Raw genomic sequence first — 18,440 nt, forward strand, 5'->3', positions numbered from 1 at the left:
AATGATAATATAAACCCCTTCATCTGTGGTTTTGCTTTCCACAGTTTCAGTTACCCATAGTTAACCATGGTCTGAAGGTATTAAAAGCAAAATTACACACACACACCTACACACACACACACAAAAAAAGCAATGTGTGAGTTTTAAATTGCTTGCTATTCTCTACATCTTGATGAAATTTTCATTGTCACATTTTGTCCCACCTGCAGAATGGATCATCCCTTTGTCTGATGTATCCATGCTGTATACCCTACCCACCTCTTAATCACTTAGCCTTCTAGGCATCAGAATAACAGTCTCCATGTTACATTAACAGTGTTCATGCTAAACAAACCCTTATTTTATTTAATAATGTTCCCAAATTACAAGAGTAGTGATGCTCAAAATCTGAGTATGTCAATAGAAATAAAAAAGAGTTTCCTCTAAGTCAAAGTGCAATATTTTGAGAGTGATTACTCTCATCTAACTTTTACTGTGGTATATTGTGATGACTGTTCTATTTTTTATTAATAGTTGTTAATTTCTTAGTATACCTAATTTATAAACTAAACTTTACCATAGAAATGCATGTATAGGAAAAAACGTAGTATATAAGGAAGGTTTCAGTATTAGCCATGTTTTCAGGTGTTCACAGGAGGTCCTGAAATGTATCCCCCATGGATAAGTAGTGACTATTGAAATAACACGTATTGGTCATTTATTAGGTGTCAGTCTTTCAAATATTTAGCTCTCAATATAAATATTACTTATTTAAATATGCAATAATAAAAATTTTTAAAATAAAATTGATGGCATTAGAAGTTCATTTTCAAAAACAATGTTTTATTTTTTAGAGCAGATTCACCAGTTAAGCAGTTTGCCACAAACCCATAGAGTAGTACACCTATCCTTTGGCATAAGGGCAATTGAATCATAATAACAGAATCACCATGGTAAAGAGGATAGGAGACTTTCAGGGCCACCATTTTATATGAGAGGACAGCTGTACTGACACTACCCTTTTTTTAAAAAAAAAAGTTTTATTTTATTTGTTCTTTTTAGATAAGCATGACAATAGAATATAGTTTGGCATACTAATCATACATTGAGCATAACTTATTCTTATTAGGGTCTTTTTTTGAAGTTGTACATGATGCAGAGTTACCTTGGTCGTGTACTCAAATACAAGGATAAAAAAAGTTATGTCTGATTAATGCTACTGTTCTTTCTATTCCCCTTCCCCATTTTCCTTTATTCCCTTTGTCTAACCCAATGGACTTCTTCTTTCCCCACCTTCTCTTGTTGTGGGTTAGCATCCACATATCAGAGAAAATATTCAGATTTTTATTTTGGGGGATTGGCATATTTCGCTTAGCATGATAGCCTCCAGTTCCATTCATATAGCAGCAAATGCCATAATTTTATTCTTCTTTATGTTTGAGTAATATTCCATTGATTATATAAACTACAGTTTCTTTATCCATTCATCTGTTGAAGGGCACCTAGTTTGGTTCCATAGCTTAGCTACTGTGAATTGAGCTGCTATAAACATTGATGTGGCTGTATCACTGTAGTATGTTGATTTGAAGTCCTTTGGGTACATAACAAGGAGTGGGATAGCTGGGTCAAATGGTGGTTCCATTCCAAGTTTTCTGAAGAATCTCTATACTGATTTCCAGAATAGTTCCACCAATTTGCAATCTCACCAGCAGTGTATGAGTATACCTTTCTCCCCATTTATTGTTACTTGTACTCTTGATAATTGCCATTCTGACTAGATGAGATGAAATATCAGTGTAGTTTTAATGTCATTTCTATAATTGCTATAATGTCTGATTAATGCTACTGTTCTTTCTGTTCCCCTAGAATTGAGGTGTACAATTGTTAGAGGTGTACAACATTTTTTCATATATTTCTGACCATTCATATTTCTACTTCTGTGAAGTACTTGTTCAGTTCCTTTGTCATTTATTGATTGGATTATTTGTGGGTTTTTCTTTCTTTCTTTTTTTTTTTTTGGTGTTAAATTTTTTGAGTTCTTTTTATAACCTGGAGATTAATGCTGTTTCTGAGGTGCAGGTGGCTCTCTTCATGCTCTTGATTGTTTCCTTTGCTGTGAAGAAGCTTTTTAGTTTGATAGCATCCCATTTATTGGCTCTTGATTTTACTTCTTGCACTTTAGGACTCTTGTTGAGGAAGTCGGTTCCTAACCTGACATGCTGGAGAGTTGGCTCTACTTTTCTTCTAGTAAACACAGGGTCTCTGGTCTAATGCTTAGGTCCTTGATCTACTTTGAGTTTCATTCATTGATGAATGAAATTTGTCCTAGTTTTGAACATGCTACAATCTTAGATGTCTGGTGAATAGGCAATAGGGAAGGCTAATAAATGTTGGGGGGCAAAAAGCTATATCTTAAGAAATTACTTACTAGCAATAAAAATCAATTTGACAATATTTCCTATGACTTTTTTTTCTTTTTCCCAAATGACATGGTTATGTGTACAGATAGTATTGGCCTATTTGAACACTCCTTGTGTTTTCATATACCAAATAAAATTCAATGGATTTTCAAAATTTAATATGAGTTTATTTACAAGGTTGCCTTCTACAGAACTATTACTACTGGTATGTTCTCCTGATTTGAATTTTTATAAACCTAAGACTGCCCCTAGTGGGGAAGGTATTGCAAATACCTTGCACTTATTATTTCTCTAATCTACATTAATTCTTCCTGATCAAATTTTTCCCACCCACTATGATCTTTTGATGCTTCTAATCTGACAACACTACTCATTTTAAATTCTTTGGATACATACATTACCATCCATTAAAAAAAATCTAGGCTGACATAACAATCAGCTCAATATTGAATCAGAGAGAACACCAGGAAACAGAGTAAACAATTAGAACATATGATTGGAGCACAAACTGCCTTTCAAATTAATGATAATTCATTTTTATTTTTAGTGACTTTTGTATATATTTTTAGCACATAATAAATGCCTAGAGCTCCAAAGGAAAAGTATACAAAAGGATATGAACAGGAAATTAAATGTCATTCATCACTGAAAATGCTACTCACTAGCAGGTATACACTTCAGACAGCATACTTATATTAGATATTAACATTGAAAATGCAAAACTTCCTCTTATAAGAATAAGATTAAGTAAATTGGATCAGTTCTCCCATTGACAACAACTAAAAATGTTTGAAATATTTTAAGGTAATTTCATAAAATACATCAAAAAGAAAATAAGATGTTGAAGAGGACACTCAGGATCACCCTGTAAGAAAGTTCAACAAAGCAGGAGTCCAAGTCCAACAAAGCTTGGAGGCCCTAAGGTAGGGGCTTTGCTAAGCCATGTCTCAATGCATCCTAGTATTAAAGATAAACCTAGAAGGGAAGTAGCCTACATACAGATTACAGACCAGTCCAAGGTCCCAAAATTAGATAACAGTTCTGGATGACTATATCCTCAAGGCACTTGACAGCAGGAAATGAAAAATCTTCTTTGAGAAAATAATAGCATCCAAGCCCCAAAATGTCTCTAAACTAAGTCAAAGACATGCACAACGATGTCATTATTATATGGTGATAACTAAAACCTGAAAACAAGCCAAATGTTCATCAACAAGATGGACTACTTATACAACTGAGAACGACAGAGCCAAAATGAAAGACCTATTACTACATGTAACAGTATAAGTAAATCTCACAAATATAATATTCAGTAAGCAAGCAAACATGTAGCAGAAGATTATATATAGCGTGATGCCTATAATATTAAATTCTAAAACACACAAAACAATGTTATTTAGGAATTTTTACACATGTAGTTGAACTTACATTCTAGGAAATGCTAAGTATAAAATCTAGGGCCCTGATTGTCCCTGGAAAAGAGGGAAATTCACACAAGGAGTCTTGTTTTGATTTTTTTTATTTGTAGGACTCAGAATCAAACCCAGGGCCTTGCTAGGCTAGTGCTCTACCTCTGAGCTATATCTAGGAAATTTTAATAAAATTAGTCATGTTCTCTCCAGAAACAAACTTTCTAGATTCTCTAAATATAGTCTCAGCACACCAATTCACTTGGGAAAGACAAAGAGTATGTTCCTTCCGTTGATTACAAGACTAGTCTGCAGTTTGTTCAAAGGATTCTTTCCTTCCAGGTTTATCAATGCTTCTTGGATGCAGCCCCACTAAGATCCCATTCCTCCATGATAAGACACTTTGATTAGATATAGTTCAGTATGACCTTTTCTCTGCCATCACCTGGGGTGTAGCTTTTGATTTTTGTAGTAAAATGGACGCATTGACCTCTTCAGTGAAAGTATTGTGGAAAAGAAATCAAACTTTCTATTGTTTGAAAAGCCATGAGACCAAGGAGCCTGCCTATAATTTTATCTAGGACATGGGAAGAAGCTGGCTCCACAGAGAGGGTCTCAGTGTGCTGGAACAATTGAAGTGGGGGATGGGGTAAGTAAACTTGTCCCTCCTAAGATACCAATTTCATAATAATTTCATAATAATTGGGTACAAAATCTGAGTCACTAGATTAATCCAAGTGCTTTACTTGCTAAAACTTGCTAACTTTACAGCAAACCTAGCTCCTGGGGTACCACAGAACTGTTCCCTTACTTGAGATGAGTTTGGCCAGGAGTCAGTTACTTTTGTTCCAAACCTGTTTATACCAGTTATATTCTTAATGTAGTTATTTATGTTGATGGAACATTATGAAATCAATGGGTGGAAAAAGAAAGTTGATGCATATGTGACCCAGGTTGAATAATTTTGAGACATCTTGATAGGGTTGAGTGCAATTGGGAGTTAGAACAATAACTGGAAATGACTGAGGAAAAATTTTAAAAAATATAAAAGGATTCCATATTCAGATTGTTTCACAAATGTCTTTAAAACTTTCTTATAATTGTAAAATGTATATATATTTTGTAAATCCTGTTTGTTTTTTTAGAGGTGATTAAACATTCTCAATATTTTCCTGACCTCAGTTTGTAAAAGAATATATATCTGAAAATACATTGTTAACATTCCACCTATCAAGGGGGAAATAATACTACAAATATCTTAGATTTTAGGTTTGATGATGTAAATACTCTTATGATTTGAATTGTATTCATAATCCCCTTGACCGATGTTATGGACTGAATGTTTATGTTTCTCTAAAATTCATGATCTCCTTGTGATAGTATTAGCAGGTGGGGCCTGTGGGAATAATTAATTAGATCACTAAGATGAAGACATCATGAATGGTGTTAATGCCCTTGTACAAGGGACCCCAGAGAATTCTCTCATTTTTTTACCATGTGAGGACCAACAAATAGGCCATAGTCTAAAACCCAGAAGGTCATTGCCAGAACCCTATGCTTGGACTTTCAGCCTTCAGAACTGTAAGATTTAAGCTTCTTTTGTTTATAAGCCACCCGCCGTTCTATGTACTTTGTTATAGCAACCCAAATGAAAACAGCTGATAAACTACCAGGTCTATAATTATTTAGACAGAAACTAAATTTATCAACTACATTATTCAATTTATTGAAGGTGATATGTTACCACTACTCCTGTCCAACTTTAAATTCTATGTCCCATTATGCTTCATGAGTGAATGGGGTCCTGAGTTTCTTGAGTACAAAATTTTTGATACTGTGAATTTCAAGCACATAAATATTTCTCAACAGGTGATTTTGGAAATGTATATTTGTTTACTCAGATCAAAAGAATTTTGCATATGAAGCTATTTTATTGATAGTGATGATGGTAAGATAAGAGATGCTTTGAAGGACATGTGTATTCCTATTATGAAGTCAATTAAAAATGTGGTTTAATTGAGGGTCTGCTATATTCAGATCACTATTTTAGAGTCTGGGGAAATGTCAAAAATAAACAGAACCTGGCAAGGCCTCCTAGCCTTACCTTGTATATGAAAATAGTATAAGAATTCATTGACAGGATTTTTTTTCTCCAAGTTCAATTTTCCATATGTCTTCTTCTGTTTTTCATGTTCACATATCTTTGTGCATTTGTAAATAAAGCAGGACACATCCCAGCAGTAATAATACATTGCTGATTGAAAAAAAAAATCATGCTACTTAAAGTTAGTAATTGCATTCAACTAGATGGATGTGAAAACCCAAAACTTAAAATCTTGGATATAGCTTCACAGAATGAAAAATAGTTGCCTTAATTTGTTGCCAATATTGGATTTTTAGTTTCTCAATAACGCAGCTACTTCCACAATTAAAGGGGGCTTCCAATAAAGAAAAATATTTTTGATTAATTATCTCACTGTCACTTAAAATCTACTCCAATAAACTAATTTTCATTTTGCTGAGATATGGATATATTTTGTCAAAATTCATACCTCAAGTTTGCAGTAAACAATAAAGGTTCTTCCTTCACATCTGCCACTTTTTATCTTCAAGCATAAAACTTTATACCCTCAAGTTTCTAATCTTTCATGTGGAAATAAAGATTCCAACCATAGAGAATGTTATGCATAGCAGTCACATCATTAATGTTGGTTCCTTCTGTGATTGACCATGTCCAATTCGAGAACTTCTGAATTCATTGCTATATTTTATAGCGATAAATGGAGCTCTGTGCTTGATGTATGTAAAGTTATACTGAGACAAAACTTTCAAGTTCTGCCTGATTCACAATAAAATGAGCTACTTAACAAAATAATATAGAAAGACTTGGGATTGTAATCAAAGTAAAATTAATCCAAATCATTGGTATCTGCAATGTACTGATACTCCTCAGCAAAGAACAGAGAATAGACATGAGAATGTGATCATATCAAGTGTTTGATACTGTGTAGAGGAATAATGTTTCTAATTATCCTATTAAATTGTTGCATTGTACTTGGCTCACCCTGCATAAATCAGCCACATCACTGTTTATAGCAGCACAATTCACAATAGCTAGACTGTGGAGCCAACCTAGATGCCCTACAATGGATGAATGGATTAAAAAATGTGGCATTTATAAAACAATGGAGCATTACTCAACACTAAAAATAACAAGATCATGGCATCTGCAGGGAAATGGATGGCATTAGGGCAGATTATGCTGAGTGAAGTTAGCCAATCTCAAAAAAACAAATGCCGAATGAATATCTCCTCTGATATAAGGGGGGTGTGACTCAAAATGAGGTAGGGAGGAAGAGCATGAGAAGAAAATTACCTCTAGATAGGGAAGAGAGGTGGGAGGGAAAGGGACGGAGAAGGGGAATTGCATGGAAGAGGGAAGGAAACCCTCATCATTATACAGAATACATGTATGACGATGTGAGGGGAAAAAAAAGAAGTGGGTCAGATTAGATTGGGTAGAGAGAAGTGATGGGAGGGGAGCGGAAGGGGGTAATGGAAGAACAGCAGAATAAAATAAACATTATTTTTGCTGTGGGTATATACGTTACTGCATGACCAATGTGATTCTGCAACCTGTACACTCAGAAAAATGAGAAATTATATCCCATCTGATTCAAATGTATGATATGTCAGGATCATTGTACTGTCATGTGTAACTAATTAAAACAAATTTAAAAAATAAATCATCTAATAAGGATTCATCCTGTATCTTATTTATTATGATACAAATGTTGACAACAGAAAGAAACACCAGAGAATTCTTACTTAGTAATAGGCTATTTTTAAGCCTACTGAATCAAGATCTAATTACTTTTTTAAAAAGCACCTAAATGATTCTTATGCACACGACCAGTTTAAAACCACCAGAATGAGAATTTTAGTAATAGATATATGCTGGACCCTCTCTGATATTAAGGAATATTAAGGGGCTCTTTGGAGAATACTAGTGGTTAGGAATCTGGTTTTGATAATAGTTCCCCTCCCCACACTCAAAAAAAGGTTCCTCATGAAATTGTCTATGATTTGATGTAAAATTTTTATGACTGTCCACTGAAAAGGGCAAAACTCTTCTATTGACTATTCCAAGAGGCTCAAGGACAACTGCAACTGTAGAAAAGGTTATGACCAAAGCTGCTTTGGAGCTGCTTTGGAGATGTTTTGGGACTTTCAATGATGCTTGACATGTGGTTGGGTCAATGCTGAGGATAAGACATTCCCCATTAAAGGGTAAGAAATGCTACAAGAGGGAGATCCAAGAAGGCGGGCCAGAGGGAGGCAGCATTCTGTGTCGCTCCATGATCTGGGACTCAAGAAGTGAGAATACTGCTTCTCTGTGAGTGATATTCCTGCTTCCTCACAAAAATCACAGCCACCATGCTTACGCAGGGCTCCAGGCCTCAGTGTCAGAGTAAGTCTCCCAACTACTCGCCCACACAGGACTACCCAGTGCCCAAGTAGGACTATCAGCATCTTCACCCACGCAAAATTTTCAGCCACCCATCCAAGCAGAAATCTTGGCCACAGCTTCCATGCAAGACACCTGACAGCTACCCACATACTAGATCTCCAGCCGCCACTCCTGTGTGGACCCCCATCAACCAATGTGGGGCTGCCCCAGTCACCGCCGTCTTGGGACTCTGCAACAGTGGAGATAGTCCCCTACACGCCATAGCCTGCCTGCACTGAGGAACTTCACACAGGCTCTGAAGACATCCGAAACCATACACTGCATGCTACAGATACAGTCTCTGAACTCATCATCCTATGCCATCACCCTGCTCCCCCCATCAACCTGACACCCCATGGCTGAAAGCAAACGCCTCTATCTTGGATCACCTTCATCAAGATCTTTAGTAGAGGCAATTCCCAGTTTGGAACTCAGCCTGGCCAGGTATCCAGTTTCTAACTACCTCCTCTTCCTAGCAGCCACTTGCCTGGCACAGTGACTGCCCAACACAAAATAGTTCTCACAGGGGAAGGTGTGCAGCGTGCCCAAAGCGAGCCCTTATTGGGAAGTGGTGAGGGAGGGGGTGAGACACTTTAGAGACTAACATCAAGACCAGGAACTGCGAGGTCTTCAGGTGAGATGAGGAGATAAGACCAGATGCTTACATTACAGGAGAAGGCCCAAAAAGAGGTGCAGTCTCCCCTCAGTGACCAGGTGTACCACAACCCACTTCCAGGTGCCCTCTACCCAGGACCAACCCTGGTTACCTTCACCATCTGGAGGGCAGAGATACTAGCTAACAACAGATGATTCCACCTGTTAGATGAGAAGGGAAGCAGGAAAGATACTGACCTCCAACCAAAACAATCCATATTTCCTCCTTCGAGATTTTTTTTTCTTTTTTTCTTTCTTCTCCTTCTCAATTCTCTCACACTCATATCCCCAATATCTGTGAAACCAAGTATTTTGTATGAATTAGGATATTGAGGACTTAGATGACTGACTAGTATATTACAGTTGTGATATATATATATAAAAGAGAAGAATATATATATATATATATATATATATATATATATATTCTTCTCTTTTTCTTTTCTTTTTTTGTTTTTTATTTTTTCCTAAATTTTACTACTTTAATATTTTTTGTTTTTCTTAATATATATGTGTGTTTGTTCATGTACTCTGCTGTCTTCCCACTTATTTGTCTACCCAAAATTACTTCCTCTTTACTCTCTTGCTACAAACTTTTTACTTAGATTTCTCTTTCACACATCCTAAGATATAATAATTCTGTATCTTCACCTCCTACCTCCTCAGCATATCATCCTACACCTCACCCTTGGTTCTTTGGCCAGTATCAGAAACTGTAAACCCTTTTACAAACCTACTGATTATATTGAAGATAATAATTGAATTCACCATTTCTGTACATTGTAACCAAACTGAACATCTATTAACAACTATTTGTTTTTAGGTGGTATATTGTTTATATTGGGATCTGTTAACTTTGTCCTACCCCTCAAAGGAGAGGTATTTGAACCATACAGGGGCCTTATAAACATAAAAAAGTAACACCTTGGATCCACAGTGCTAGAAGGGAAGACACATGAGCGACATGAAAAGATAAAGGAAGAAAGTGTGCCCCACACAAATCAAGACACCATATTATTAGAATCCATGGCCAGCACAGCAGATTACAGAAAAGGAGTTCAAGACGTACATAATTAAAATATTCTGTGAATTAAAGGATGATATCAGAAAGCAAATACAGTCAGCAAAATATCATTTCGACAAAGAGCTACATAAACAAATATAGGAAGCTAAAGATTACTTCAATAGGGAGATAGAGGATCTAATGAAAAATCAAATAGAAATCCTTGAAATGAAAGAAACAATAAACGAATAAAAGTTCAATTGAAAGCATCACCAACAGATTAGACCACCTAGAAGACAGGACCTCAGACAATGAAGACAAAATACATAATCTTTAAAAGAATGTAGGCAACACAGTGAAAATGGTAAGAGACCATTAGTATAACATTCAAGAAATATGGGATAGCATAAAAAGACCAAAGTTAAGAGTTATTGGGATAGATAAAGGAAAAGAGTTACAAACCAAAGGAATGAGCAATCTATTCAATAAAATAATATCAGAAAATTTTCTAAACATGAAGAACAAATTGGAAAACAAAATTCAAGAGGCTTATAGGATGCCAAATGTAGAAAATCACAACAGAATCACACCAAGGTACATTACAGTGAAAATGCCTATATAAAAAATAAGAAGAGAATATTAAAAGCCACAAGATAAAGGAATCAGATTACATATAAGGGAAATCCAATTAGATTTTTAAACCCAGACTCTGAAAGCTAAAGGATCTTGGAACAATATATGTCAAGCTCTGAGAGAAAATGGATGCCAACCAAGAATCTTGTATCCAGAAAAATTAAACCTGAAATAAAAACCTTCCATGATAAACAATAGTTATAAGAATTTACAGCTACAAAACCTGTACTACAGAACATCTTTGACAAAATATTCTATGAAGAGGAAATGAAAAACAACAATGAAAATCAGCAGAGGGAGATATTACACTAAAGGAAAAACTAATCAAAGGAGAAACCAAGTCAAGTTAAATAACAAAAATAAACAAAAACGGCTGGGAAAACAAATCATGTCTCAATAATAAAACTGAATGTTAATAGCCTAAACTCACCAATCAAAAGACATGGGCTAGCTGATTGGATAAAAAAAAAAAAGACCCAACAATATTCTGCCTCCAAGAGATTTGTCTCATAGGAAAGGACATTCACAGACTGAAGGTGAAAGGTTGGGAAAAATCATACCACTTACATGCACTGTGGAAGCAAGCAGGAGTTTCAATCTTCATATCAAATAAAGTAGATTTTAAGCTAAAGTTAATCAAAAGGGATAAAGAAGGACACTTCATACTCTTCAGGGGAACCATATACCAACAAGACATAACAATTATAAATATATATGTCCCAAACAATGGAGTATCTGTGTTCATCAAACAAACACTTCTCAAGTTCAAGAGTCAAATTGACCACAACACAATAATTCTGGGTGAGTTTAACAAACCTCTTTCACCACTGGATAGAACTTCAAAACAAAAGCTGAACAAAGAAATTATAGAACTCAAAATACAATCAATAACTTAGACTTAACTGACACATATAAAATATATCATCCTTCAATGAGCAAATATACTTTCTTCTCAGCAGCACATGGATGATTCTCTAAAATAGGCCATATATTATGCCACAAGCAATTCTTCACAAATATAAAAAAGTAGAGATACTACCCTGCTTTCTATCAGACACAATGAAATGAAATTAGAAATCAATGATAAAATAAAATATAAAAACTACTCCAACACCTGGAGACTAAATAATATGCTACTGAATGAACAATGGGTTGCAAAACACATCAATGAGGAAATTAAAAAATTCTTACAGGTAAATGAGAGCACTGATACAACATATTGAAATTTCTGGGACACTATGAAGGCAGTACTAAGGGAAAGTTCATTGCATGGAATTCATTCCTTAAAAGAAGAAAAAGTCAACAAATAAATGACCTCACACTACGTCTCAAATCCCTAGAAAAAGAAGAACGAATCAACACCCAAAGAAGTAGAAGACAGGAAATAATTAAAATCAGAGCTGAAGTCAATGAAATTGAAACGAACAAAACAATTGAAAATTTTGATAAAACAAAAACTTGGTTCTTTGGGAAAAAAATAGACAAACCCTTAGCCATGCTAACAAGAGAAGGAGAGAGAAAACTCAAATTACTAATATATGTGATGAAAAAGGAAATATCAAAACAGACACTACAGGAATACAGAAGACAGTTAGAAATTATTTTGAAAACTTGTACTCCAATAAAATAGAAAATATTGAAGGCATTGACAAATTTCTAGAGTCATACAATTTGCCCAAATTGAAGCAGGATAATAATATACACAATTTAAACAGAGGTCTTCAAGAGCAATAATCAGACCACTGGTACCCCACAAAGACTTTCCAAGGGACACCCAGGCAGATAGCTGCATGTGACAGGGGATCAGTTCCCAGAACCTTGACTTCATATGTACCCTACCTAAATGTGATCTGAGAACTTCTCTTGTAGTTTAAATGTCATAGGAATTTTTTCCACCCTTGCTTTCACTTGACAAACAAAGGTCAATGTCTCTCCATGGCTAATATTACTAGGGTTCTATTCCTGGAATGAAAACCTCCTTGGTTTAAATAAAGAGAAATACAAAATATTGTTATTAGCATTGAGAAAGTTAATACCTTTAGTGACCAGGTGGTTTCTAAGTCCTTACTTTCAATAAAATTAAAGACTTAACTAGTAGATAATTAAAACTACTTTTTGATGATAGATCATTATGTGATTTTTGCCATATATATGACAAAGGGTTCAAAGAATTGAGTGATATTGCTGGAATAAAACTCATTATATTCCCCACTACTAATTCAGTAAACAAATTTCTCAGCATTACATAAAAAATTAAAGTAGGAAAATAATTGTTACTGAATCCTAGCTCATTCTAGCAATTTTCACACACAGATGCATCATTGAAAATAACATTTATCTCCTTACAAGATGTATAATGTTAAAATAACTTGTCAATTTTTTGTAATATATTTATCTTGTTTTGATCAATTGGGTACAAGCAATATTTGTAATTAAAGTACAAACCAGAATGTAATCAAAATTAGGTAAGCTTTATAATCACTTAAAATTAAATTTTCATTTATTTTTAAATTAATACACATTTCAGTTTAAAAAATCATGAAATAAGGATTCGTAATCATAAAATATTTTGAGTAAAATTCTGGGGAAAAAAAATGATGTGCAAAGGAAGAAAGTATCTCCAAACAGTTAAAACCGAACTTGTTCTTTTTTAGATATGTAGGTATCAAATCCCTATATTATAAAATTAGAAATAGAACAGAAGAAGAAGATCAGAGGAAGGGTAGATAGGAGGGAAAAGGGAGGTACTGGGGAATGAAATTGACCAAATTATGTTATGTGCATGTATATACATCACAATAAATTCCACTATTATGTATAATCATAACATACCACTAAAAAAATCAATTTAAAAAATTCATGATAGTCATATTCCACAGATACATTTAAAAATGTAATATAAGTTTCAAATGTTAATATTTACAATATGCTAAAATTATGTCATTTCCAACTATTAAAATTATCAAAATTTATAATATTTGAAATTTAGATTTAAAATTAAAAATTTTAAATGTCTTGTGGATACATAGTTTTTAAAATTATTTTATAGGAAAACAGATGCAAAAAGAAACAGAAAGGTAGGTTAGTAGCTATGTAATATTTGCAAATGCCTAAATTGTTAAAATGGGTTGTCAAGATTGCCAGTGCCCTGGACCAAGACCAGCCAAAACTTTAGAATGAGTAGCTCTGAGCTGGACCAGATTCCTGAGAGGGACCTCAGTAGCCTTAGAGGAATTCTGGTACTAGTATACTTTGATTTAGGATTCTTCCACTCCTTCCAGTTTTTGGAAATGTGGTGTAGATTTCATGTATTAGTAATATAATGGTGTTTACTCTGCAACTTGAATTCTTAAATTTGTAGGATAATGTAGCCCAGTTTTATTACTTCCTTCCATCTATTTCCTCTCTAATTCTATAGGAAGAACAGCTTGAAGCCATGTAATTGGAAAGCCTTCACAGAAGAAATGACAGAACTGAATTTGAGTCCTAAAGTGCAACATGGGAGAAGAACTGATAAATTACCACAACACACACACCAATTTGTAATGTACTTCTGATGGTATTACAGGGCAAGGGCCCATTACGGAGTGGGAACAGCCACAGCAGTCTTCGGGTGCCAGCTCTTGTGATTCTGCTAGAAAGAATTCAAACACAACAGAGTAGCAAGCAAACGTTTAATAGAATGTGGAAGGAAGGAACTGCATGGACCACTTGGAAGAGAAGATGGGTGATGCTCACAGAATTTGAGTTTTAATAAAATTGAGTCCCCCTGTTCATGCCTCAATTTCTCTGCCACCATAATCAGCTTATTAGGTTTTGGATGGCCCTCAGCAAACTTCCTTTGTGTGGATCTTGATGACCTGGTTGCCAGGGTGATTGGGTGGTTGTGACACCAGTGAGTGATAAGAACAGGTCTGGTGACTTGGTTATTGGAGATAATGATGACATTGTCTGAAACGGTAGTTTCCCTGGAGGGGCTATAATTAACTATAATTGAGGAAGGGCTTGACATGTCAGTAGCTATGTAATAGCTTTTCTGAAGATTGTCTTCTTCAACTAGGGTTCCCTATGATTTTAAGTAATAGTTTCCTTGAGAGGCTATTCTTATCTACAACGTGGGGAAGGTTGGGCATTCCAGCTGTCATTCCTCAAATGCTTGCCTGTTTTGTTAAAGTTCCTTAGGCCAAAGTAACTCCATTTTGAAAATGAGCACCTGCCTACCCAGACATGACCTTCCTGTTAGGCCTGCCCCCCAAAAGTCCCTAACTACCAAAACCACAACCAAGACATCAAGTAACAGTCACAGGACCAGATGTATTATTTTTAACTACTTCACTGTACATGACTATATAGTTAAGAAGTTTGTTTTTTTTTTTTCCAGCAGGCTGCTGTACCTTGAACAAAGATATTCTCAGAGATGTGTCTCTTGAGGATATTTGCAAAGGCTACCCTAATATTCTGGAGCTGAACCCGAGAGGGGCATCCACAGTCATTACCTGCTGGCTCTCCCTTCACAGGGATCAGAGCTGCCTTCACGGTGCCAGTTCTCCCTGGCCAATATTCAAGATAGGGCATGTCTGCCTCTTGCTGTTACTGACCTCCTTGCCCACCACAGAATTTGACTCTTAACAGCCTTCCCTCTCTACCAGTGATGAGTTCTCAGAACCCTTCTGCAGTGGCCCTGAGCGCTTTCTCTCTCTCTCTCTCCCTCTCCCCTCTCCCCTCTCCCCTTAAATCCTGGCGCTGGGTCAGGGCCTCCCCCTGCTTCTGCCCTTCTACTTGGGTCCTGTCAGGGACAGTGACGACCCTCACTGACAATCTGCTCCTACGTGGGAAATCAAAGAGGTTGTGGGGACGCCCCTTCCTCTCCTGATTCCCTTCTCTGGGCTTCTGAGAAGTCTTTGCCATGGGCTCTGCCAGATCTAAAATTCCCCGCCACTCCCGCCTCAGCTGTCTCCTCAAAAAACACTGGCCTCTCCATTCGACTTCAGATCTCAAACCTCGGGAGCTCATTTTCTATTGTAACACAACCTGGCCCCAATATAAATTAGATAATGATTCCTCTTGACCCAGGGGAATGGGACTTTCAATCCCACTATTATAATATGCAGAACTTAAACAACTGCTGTCACCGCGGCAGCAAGTGTGATGAAATCCCCTCTGTTCCAGCTTTCTCTTTTCTTCGCTTTTGCCCCTCTTTATGTCAGTCCTGCTCCCCTAGGCAGGTCCTCCTTGCTCGCTCTTCCTTAACCCGTTCACCTCCCAATCCTAGCGATTTTTCCTCTTTTGACACAAGATCGCTCTTCACTTCCTCAACCTCCACCCTATGCTTCTCTGTCACCTCGCCCAGCCACACCTTCACGACCTCACTCAGATGCACCTTCACTAAATAGGGACCAGTCTTGCTGACAGGTCCCATCCTCCATCCCCCTTCTCCTTTTCTTGACCTCAACACCGCATCTCCTTCTGCCCCCTCCCTTCTCCTTCTCTCTCCCCTCCTCATACTGGCTCTCATGGACCCCTCTGGGCTTCGGCAGCACCCCCACCCCTACACACACACACACACACACACACACACACACTCCTACCATTAAGGAAGGTAGGCGGAGCTGAAGGCATTGTGTGCATTCACTTCTTACTCACTGACCTCTCCCAGGATGAGAAACGTTCAGGTTCCTATTGTACTAACCTGGATATCTTACCCAGTCCTACCATCTGACATGGCACAATATCTATATCATTGTCCCTTCTACCCTCCTCCCAAAGGATTTGGGCAGCGTTCAAGCTTATGCAGTTGAGACACATAGAACCAATCCCGCTCATCCTGTTGGAGCTTCCCGTTTCCTAGGAAGAGCCTAACTGGGATTACCAAATCAAAGGCCATACACTAAGAGATCAGATGATTATTTGTCTCCTGGCAGGTCTTAAAAAGGTTTCCCAGAAGGTGGTTAATTTTGTTAGGTTTAGGGAAATTACCCTAGAACCTAATGAGAATCCAGCCCAATTTCTCTCTTATCTTACAGAGGCTCTTCAATGCTATATTAAAGTTGACCCACAATCCCCAGATGGTACTATCATCCTAATGACTCATTTTATTTCCCAATCGGCCCCAAATATTTGAAAAAAAAATTAAGAGGTTAGAGGCCCCCAAATGTCCCAATCAACCATTCTTAATGCTGCCTTTAAGGTTTTTAATTATAGAGAAAAGCAGTAAAAAACAAGGAGAAAAGACATAAAGCCAAGTTTCAACATTTGGCACAGGCCCATCAAGGCAAACCCTAGGGTACAGATTCTAACAAAGGCACTATAGGGTACCTCTTGAACCTTGTTTCAAGTGTAAATAGTAAGGACACTGGGCCCATGCATGCCCTAATCCCTGACCTTCACCTGGCCCTTTTCCTAAATCAAAAGGGACAGATACTGGGAAATTGATTGTCCCTTCACCCAACAAGGTGAGGGGCCAAACCTTCCCTCTTTATCCTCCCTAACTAACCTCATAGGGATGGCCTCTGAGGATTAAAGGTGCCCAGGACTCTCTGCCACAACAACTATCAAACACTGGAGTCCGGGGCAATTACCACTGTTAAAGTTAAGCCAATCTCTTTCCTCATTGATATGGAAGCATTTTTTAAGCTTTGCCCAAATTTTGGGGACCAACTCAGCTTTCCAAAACCTCTATAGTTGGGGTAGAGGGAATAACTTCTGACCCACTCATAACAAACCCTGTACTATGCAACATTGAGGGGACTCCTTTTACCCATTCCTTTTTAATTGTCCCACTCCCTTATGGGAAGAGATCTCCTCTCAAAATTTCAAAACTCTCTCTCCCTTCATTTCCCTTCCATAAGTCCCAATATGGAACAACCACCCCTGTAGCTACAGATCTTTCCCCCTCCTCTTCTTGCCAATCCCCTGTTTACCCTTCCACACACACCACATGGCTGCTTTCTTTGGCCACGAGTAACTCACACGTAGACTCCTTCTGCTCACATTTCTCAACACAACCTTAAAACTTCTCTAATCCATCCTATACTTCTGACTGCTGGCTCTGCATCCCTCTTACTCATAGCTCATTGATAGTGAAGCCTATCCCTGTCCATGGACTTCCAGTCTAATCTTTCTTTTCACCACTTTCTCATGTAATTCCTCAAGATCACTTTATTCCAATGTCTCTTACTTTGCTTCACCCTCCCCCAACCTTATGTCTCTATTCCACCATGCTACATAGTATTTCCCTATGCAACCCAACTTACAATGTCACTCAGCCACTCCAGAGCCAACATGGCATCTTCTTCCTCTGCAGAAGCTCCCTTCTCCACTGCCTGATACCCCTATTCCCACCTTCTGCCTCCCTGTCCCCCTCACATCCAATATGATCATATAATCTGAGGGGGAGGTTGAACTGGCCCTTTCCTTCCCCTTCTGGACTTCACTTCAGTGTCCCAGATGCAGAAGAGCAATTCTCACTCCAGTCCTCATTGGATCAGGCATATTGGCAGCATCTGGCATGTGGATAGCAGGACTAGGTACAGCCATCATCTTTATTATAAACTCTATCAAGAATTGAATGAGGACTTTGAGTGGGTGACAGACTCCCTAGAATCTCTTCCAATTCAAATCACCTCCTGAGCCAATGTAGTTCTCCAAAATAGGAGAGATTACTAATGGCAGAGAAGGGAGGCACGTGTGTCTTTTTAGGAGAGGAATGCTATTATTTCACCAGAAATCTGGAATAGTCCAAGAAAAAACAGCTGAGCTCCAGGAGAGCATGGAGAAATACCACTGGGAACAGTAGCAGTCATCTCCCTGGAACCTTTTGGGCTACACTCTCC

The 18,440-nt window shown here is 37.3% G+C and overlaps 1 protein-coding gene across 2 annotated transcripts in view; it reads right to left on the reverse strand.

Moving 5' to 3' along the window:
* The window catches only part of Erap1 (endoplasmic reticulum aminopeptidase 1), a 105,660-nt gene that overhangs the window by 50,646 nt on the left and 36,574 nt on the right, over positions 1 to 18,440 (reverse strand). Inside the window, exon 4 of one of the 2 annotated variants that reach the window (XM_058574728.1) lies at positions 9,171 to 9,267. The exons of the other annotated variant lie outside the window; for it this stretch is intronic. The gene's annotated coding sequence lies outside the window, so the exon portion shown is untranslated. The remainder of the gene's footprint in view (positions 1 to 9,170; positions 9,268 to 18,440) is intronic. 2 annotated transcript variants of the gene reach the window in all.

This window comes from Marmota monax, unplaced genomic scaffold (genome assembly GCF_021218885.2).
Source record: "Marmota monax isolate L192 unplaced genomic scaffold, Marmota_monax_Labrador192_F-V1.1 WCK01_AAM20220418_F8-fsc00018, whole genome shotgun sequence".
Lineage (NCBI taxonomy): Eukaryota > Metazoa > Chordata > Mammalia > Rodentia > Sciuridae > Marmota > Marmota monax.